General features: G+C 38.9%; 1 protein-coding gene across 6 annotated transcripts in view; it reads left to right on the forward strand.

Annotated features, from left to right (window-relative positions):
• The window catches only part of VEGFA (vascular endothelial growth factor A), a 64,179-nt gene that overhangs the window by 22,451 nt on the left and 34,228 nt on the right, over nt 1–7,500 (forward strand). The gene's annotated exons all lie outside the window — the stretch shown is intronic.

Genomic DNA, 7,500 nt, shown 5'->3' on the forward strand with positions numbered 1-7,500 from the left:
CGTAATCATAGTGTTTCTGCAGAATATTGTTTTCTCATTCTCAGTAGTACTTTGTTCTTGTAGAGAAGGAACCTTTTTGTCTGAGAATATTGGAATCAGCTCATTTAGTCTTTTGTTGGAGGGGGGGGGGGGGGTTCTGTGACACCTTTTGTCAGATCAGAGAGCATTTGTCAGTTTGTTGAACAATGATGAAACAGATAATGAAGCTGACCAGAAATACCCAAGTACTTGCTGATTGCCTTGACCTAGAAAGAGTTAAGGCCTTATATGTGTATGTGCATTTATGTTATATGTACAGGTTAAAACACCCTCTCACACAGTTGTAAATTAAATATTGCCACTTTCTATATACCATTTGCAGGTGTTAAATTGGGGGTAACGTAGCACCATGGTGGGCTAATCAGAGAATTGTATCATCATTTATTTCCATACATATTGCATTGACAAGCACATTAATGGAATGCTTTACTTGTACATGCGTCTGAGAGTCTAAGTGGGATATTTTCTACACAAACGAGATATTCATAGGTCAGCTGTATTATGTATTTTTCTATATCCCTGGGACCCCAAATGCTCCATAAATGTAATGCAATGATTTGAAATCAGCTAGCTAATGTTTATAAGGTGCATGGCCATTCTGGGGTTTTTGATTTTTCACAGGTTGATAATAATGGATGCTGGCACAAGAGCTTGCACTTAATGCAACCCAAAGGTATCAGAAAAGACAATGAAGTTCATACTGCCTGACCACTGGTGGTGTGTGGCCTATACAAGAGGTGTAAGCTTCTTGACATTACTGTATAAAGAGGCTTAAAAAGCAAAGCTAGAATTTGAAAGACTGCTACGTGTGCATTGAATGCAGAACATGCTAAATCAATTTGCACTTCCTTCCTCTATCAGGTCATAGGAAACAGCTAAAATGAATTGTATTATTCATCAGTTTCACCACCCTAAGAACATTCTCACATCAGCAGATCTTGCCCCACGTTATATAAAACTTATCATAAGTTGTTCTGCTGACACTGAGAAGCCTGGCTGGGCTGTAGGTGAAAGGCATTGTGTTTTTTCATGTAACCAGAAGCCTAACACTACAGTTGTCCTTGGACTCAGCAAGGTCTCCTTTGCACCAATTCTGCATTTGTAGCCACTCTCATGTGTTGGTGCAGACAGACATGACTGCAGATGTAGTGGGCTGTGAGCTGGGTAGGAAGGTCACCTGTGACTAATTACTGATATTATATTTAGGCTGTCTCAGCCATCTGTTAAACAGAGACATATATATATATTATTATTTTTAAACTAGAAAAAAGGTATTTCTATCCAGCACAATCCCATTCAAGAATACTTTCCACTAATTTATATGATGTCCTAAAATATGAGAATCACTATCGCCTAGATTTAGAGTTCTGCGTTAGCCGTCAAAACCAGCGTTAAGGGCTCCTAACGCTGCTTTTTACCGCCCGCTGGTATTTAGAGTCAGCCAGGAAAGGGTCTAATGCTCACTTTCCAGCCGCGACTTTTCCATACCGCAGATCCCCTTACGCCAATTGCGTATCCTATCTTTTCAATGGGATCTACCTAACGCCGGTTGGCTGAAGTGAGCAGTAGACCCTCTACCGACAAGACTCCAGCCGCAGAAAAAAGTCAGGAGTTAAGAGCTTTATGGGCTAACGCTTAACGTTTATAAAGCTCTTAACTACTGTGCTTTAAAGTACACTAACACCCATAAACTACCTATGTACCCCTAAACCGAGGTCCCCCCACATCGCCACCACTCTAATAATTTTTTTTAACCCCTAATCTGCCGACCAGACACCGCCACCACCTACATTATCCATATACACCCCTAATCTGCTGCCCCTAACACCGCCGACACCTACATATTTATTAACCCCTAATCTGCCCCCCCCCAACGTCGCCGCTACCTACCTACACTTATTAACCCCTAATCTGCCGACCAGACCTCGCCGCTACTCTAATAAATGTATTAACCCCTAAAGCTAAGTCTAACCCTAACCCTAACACCCCCCTAAATTAAATATAATTTTATTCTAACTAAATAAATTATTTCTTATTAAAAAAAATAATCCTATTTAAAGCTAAATACTTACCTGTAAAATAAATCCTAATATAGCTACAATATAAATTATAATTATATTGTAGCTATTTTAGGATTTATATTTATTTTACAGGCAACTTTGTATTTATTTTAACTAGGTACAATAGCTATTAAATAGTTAATAACTATTTAATAGCTACCTAGTTAAAATAATTACAAAATTACCTGTAAAATAAATCCTAACCTAAGTTACAATTAAACCTAACACTACACTATCAATAAATTAATTAACTAAACTACCTACAATTACCTACAATTAAATAAACTAAACTAAATTACAAAAAAAACAAACACTAAATTACAAAAAAATAAAAAAAGATTACAAGAATTTTAAACTAATTACACCTACTCTAAGCCCCCTAAAAAAATAACAAAGCCCCCCAAAATAAAAAAATGTCCTACCCTATACTAAAATATAAAGTTAACAGCTCTATTACCGTACCAGCCCTTAAAAGGGCTTTTTGCGGGGCATGTCCCAAAGAAATCAGCTCTTTTGCCTTTAAAAAAAACATGCAATACCCCCCCAACATTACAACCCACCACCCACATACCCCTAATCTAACCCACCCAAACCCCCCTTAAAAACCTAACACTAAGCCCCTGAAGATCTTCCTACCTTGTCTTCACCCAGCCGGGTACCATCCGGTCCGTCCAGAAGAGGGTCTGAAGTCTTCATCCTATCCGGTCAGAAGAGGTCCTCCAGAGGGTCCAAAGTCTTCATCCTATCCGGCCGGCAGAGGTCCTCCAGAGGGTCGGAAGTCTTCATCCAGACGGCATCTTCTATCTTCTTCCATCCGGAGTGGGTCCATCTTGAAGCAGCCAGCGCGGATCCATCCTCTTCTAATGACGTCCTAACAGCGAATGAAGGTTCCTTTAAATGACGTCATCCAAGATGGCGTCCCTCGAATTCCGATTGGCTGATAGGATTCTATCAGCCAATCGGAATTAAGGTAGGAAAAATCTGATTGGCTGATTGAATCAGCCAATCAGATTCAAGTTCAATCCGATTGGCTGATCCAATCAGATTGAGCTTGCATTCTATTGGCTGATCGGAACAGCCAATAGAATGCGAGCTCAATCTGATTTGCTGATTTGATCAGCCAATCCTATTGAACTTGAATCTGATTGGCTGATTCAATCAGCCAATCAGATTTTTCCTACCTTAATTCCGATTGGCTGATAGAATCCTATCAGCCAATCGGAATTCGAGGGACGCCATCTTGGATGACGTCATTTAAAGGAACCTTTATTCGCTGTTGGACGTCATTAGAAGAGGATGGATCCGCGCCGGCTGCTTCAAGATGGACCCTCTCCACTCCGGATGGAAGAAGATAGAAGATGCCGTCTGGATGAAGACTTCCGACCCTCTGGAGGACCTCTTCAGGCCGGATAGGATGAAGACTTTGGACCCTCTGGAGGACCTCTTCTGGCCGGATAGGATGAAGACTTCGGACCCTCTTCTGGACGGATCAGATGGTACCCGGCTGGGTGAAGACAAGGTAGGAAGATCTTCAGGGGCTTAGTGTTAGTTTTTTTAAGGGGGGTTTGGGTGGGTTAGATTAGGGGTATGTGGGTGGTGGGTTGTAATGTTGGGGGGTATTGTATGTTTTTTTTAAAAGCAAAAGAGCTGATTTCTTTGGGGCATGCCCCGCAAAAAGCCCCTTTAAGGGCCGGTAAGGTAATAGAGCTGTTAACTTTTTATTTTAGAATAGGGTAGGGCATTTTTTTTTATTTTGGGGGGCTTTGTTATTTTTTTAGGGAGCTTAGAGTAGGTGTAATTAGTTTAAAATTCTTGTAATCTTTTTTTTTATTTTTTGTAATTTAGTGTTTGTTTTCTTTGTAATTTAGTTTAGTTGATTTAATTGTAGGTAATTGTAGGTAGTTTAGTTAATTAATTTATTGATAGTGTAGTGTTAGGTTTAATTGTAACTTAGGTTAGGATTTATTTTACAGGTAATTTTGTAATTATTTTAACTAGGTAGCTATTAAATAGTAAATAACTATTTAATAGCTATTGTACCTGGTTAAAATAAATACAAAGTTGCTTGTAAAATAAATATAAATCCTAAAATAGCTACAATGTAATTATTATTTATATTGTAGCTATATTAGGGTTTATTAAGTATTTAGCTTTAAATAGGATAAAAAAATTTTAATAAATAATTTATTTAGTTAGAATAAAATTATATTTAATTTAGGGGGGTGTTATAATAACATTTATTATAGGGTTTGCGAGGCGGGAGTGAGGCGGTTTAGGGGTTAATACATTTATTATAGTGGCGGCGAGGTCCGGTCGGCAGATTAGGGGTTAATAAGTGTAGGTAAGGTAGCGGCGACGTTGGGGGGGGGGGGCAGATTAAGGGTTAATAAATATAATATAGGTGTCAGCGATGTTGTGGGCAGCAGATTAGGGGTACATAGGGATAATGTAGGTTGCGGCGGTGTGCGGAGCGGCAGATTAGGGGTTAATAATAATATGCAGCAGTCAGCGATAGCGGGGGCGGAAGATTAGGGGTTAATAAGTGTAAGGTTAGGGGTGTTTAGACTCGGGGTACACGTTAGAGTGTTAGGTGCAGACTTAGAAACTGTTTCCCCATAGGAAACAATGGGGCTGCGTTAGGAGCTGAACGCTGCTTTTTTGCAGGTGTTAGTTTTTTTTTCAGCCCAAACTGCCCCATTGTTTCCTATGGGGGAATCGTGCACGAGCACGTTTTCAAAGCTAGCCGCTACCGTAAGCAACGCTGGTATTGAGAGTTGAAGTAGCAGTAAATATGCCTGTACGCTCCCTTTTTGGAGCCTAACGCAGCCCTTCAGAGAACTCTAAATACCAGCATTATTTAAAAGGTGTGGGGGGAAAAAACACGCGTAGCTAACGCACCCCTTTGGCCGCAAAACTCTAAATCTAGCCGTATGTTTCCAGCTAAATCAATTTAGTTAGAATATTTCAAATGTTAAATGTATTATTTGAATGATAAAAGCAATTTACATATATATATATATATATATATATATATAATGTATACTACCTAATATATATATATATATATATATATATATATACACACATATATACACATACATACATACATAATGTATACTACCAATCATATGAATCATAAGGGATTTAAAAGAAGACAATACATTCCTTGTTATCCTTTTTTTCCTATTATAATCCAGCCTGCTGGTGGTTTAAGATTACTCAGCCCGTTTATTTTAAGCTCTTGAAACGTGGGGAGCGTGCAGCAGAAGCGGTGGGTGGGGGTAAAGTGTTGCTCCTCCTTAGCCGTACAGTCAGTCACGACTTCAGCGTCACAACTTACTTTACCAGACTCACAGCTGGTGGAAAGCTTTGCATGCAGTGGAGGATGTTTTAACTCCTTCATTTTACTTGGAAACATATCCAGATGTGATATTTCTGCTTTGCTTCACTCTTTATTTGATCCCTGTAGACTTTCACTGGTTATCACCTCTGTATCAGGTGCCTGACAAGGATAATGTTCCGTGATGTAAGCAGCTTGGACTTATCAAATAGGGTTATCAACCTTGCACCACAAGGCTCATAACTGCAACAGGCAGATTAATCAACTAATAGGTGGCATTTATTAAAGGGAAACACCCCGGATAACTCTACAATTATATGTCTCTAAAAATGTAAGCATACAAAAGTCAGTATTTAAACCACTGTAAAAGATGAAGGGGTTAATGTGCATTTTTAAAGTTGTCTACAATAATTATTTTCTTTATAATATGTGTTGTAACATAAATCAGGAATTCTTGTTATTTGGCTGAAGGGTATCTGCCTCCTAACAAAGGGAATCTGAACTTGAATATTAAAGAGGCTAGGTACACATATTTTTCTTTGTTGCAGCTAAAATAAAGCATTTCAAAGTGTATCATTTAAATATACCGGTATATAAAATCAAATCACGCTTGTCACAAGACCGGAGACTGCCTTCCTTTGTGTTGGATATTGATGGTGTTGAAGTGCACCTTGGCAAATGTCCCAGTGAGTGCAATGCCACATTGAGGACTTAATTATAATTATATGTATATACACACACACATATATATATATATATACACACACACACACACACATATATATATATACACACACACACACACACATATATATATATATATACACACACACACACACACACATATATATATATATATATATACACACACACACACACACATATACACACACACACACATATATATATATACACACACATATATATATATATATACACACACACACACACACACACACACACACACATATATATATATATATATATATATATATATATATATATATATATATATATATATATATATATATATATATATATATACACACACACACACACACACACACACACATATACACACACTGTGGTAGTTATAAATATCAGTCAGTATGCATCATGTACGTCCCGTTTGTTTCAATGCAAATATTTTTGATGGCTCTTTCTGACGGCTCTTTCACATTAATAATATGGAATCCACGTACAGTATAAATGGCATATATGGCAGTCTTAGTGGCCGATTTATCAAGCTCCTTTAGGCTCAGCGGAAACAGAAGTTATGAAGCAGCGGTCTAAAGACTGCTGCTCCATAACTTGTCCGCCTGATCTGAGGCCACAGACAGAAATCAACCTGATCGAATACGATCGGGTTGATTAACACCCCCTGCTAGCGGCCAATCACAAGAACTGCTGGTGCAATGATAAATGCCAACAGCGTATGCTGTCGTCATTTATCGATGTGCAGCGGACATGATACGCTAAATCGTATCATGTCCGCTCGCACTATGATAAACCTACCCCTTAGAGTGAATGTATTATTATTATTATCAGGTATTTGTAGAGCGCCAACAGGTCCCGCAGTGCTATAAACATAGGTGGTATATAAAAAACAATTACAGGGATCAAATGGGTAGAGGGTCCTGCAGAGAGTTGCACTGTTGTAGTCGGCTCTTATGAAAGTGGACTATAAACAGATGGGCTCATAGCCTTACATGCTATGGGGTTTAAGGGGATAGCAATGGAGATAGGAAGGTTAGTTTAGGTTGTATGCGTCCCTGAATAGTAGAGTCTTCAGGGACCACTTGAAGCTTTTAAAACTAGGGGAGAGTCTTGTGGAGCGAGGCAGAGAGTTCCATAAGATGGGAGCCAGTCTGGAGAAATCTTGTAAATGGGAATGTGAGGAGGTAACGAGAGAGGAGAAGAGTAGGAGATCATGAGCAGAGCAAAGGGGACGGGAGGGAGAGTATCTGGAGAAAAGGTCTGAGATGTAGGGAGGAGCAATGCAATTGAGGGCTTTGTATGTCAGAGTGAGAATTTTGTGTTTAATCCTGGAGGCAAAAGGAA

Source organism: Bombina bombina, chromosome 4 (assembly GCF_027579735.1).
Source record: "Bombina bombina isolate aBomBom1 chromosome 4, aBomBom1.pri, whole genome shotgun sequence".
Lineage (NCBI taxonomy): Eukaryota > Metazoa > Chordata > Amphibia > Anura > Bombinatoridae > Bombina > Bombina bombina.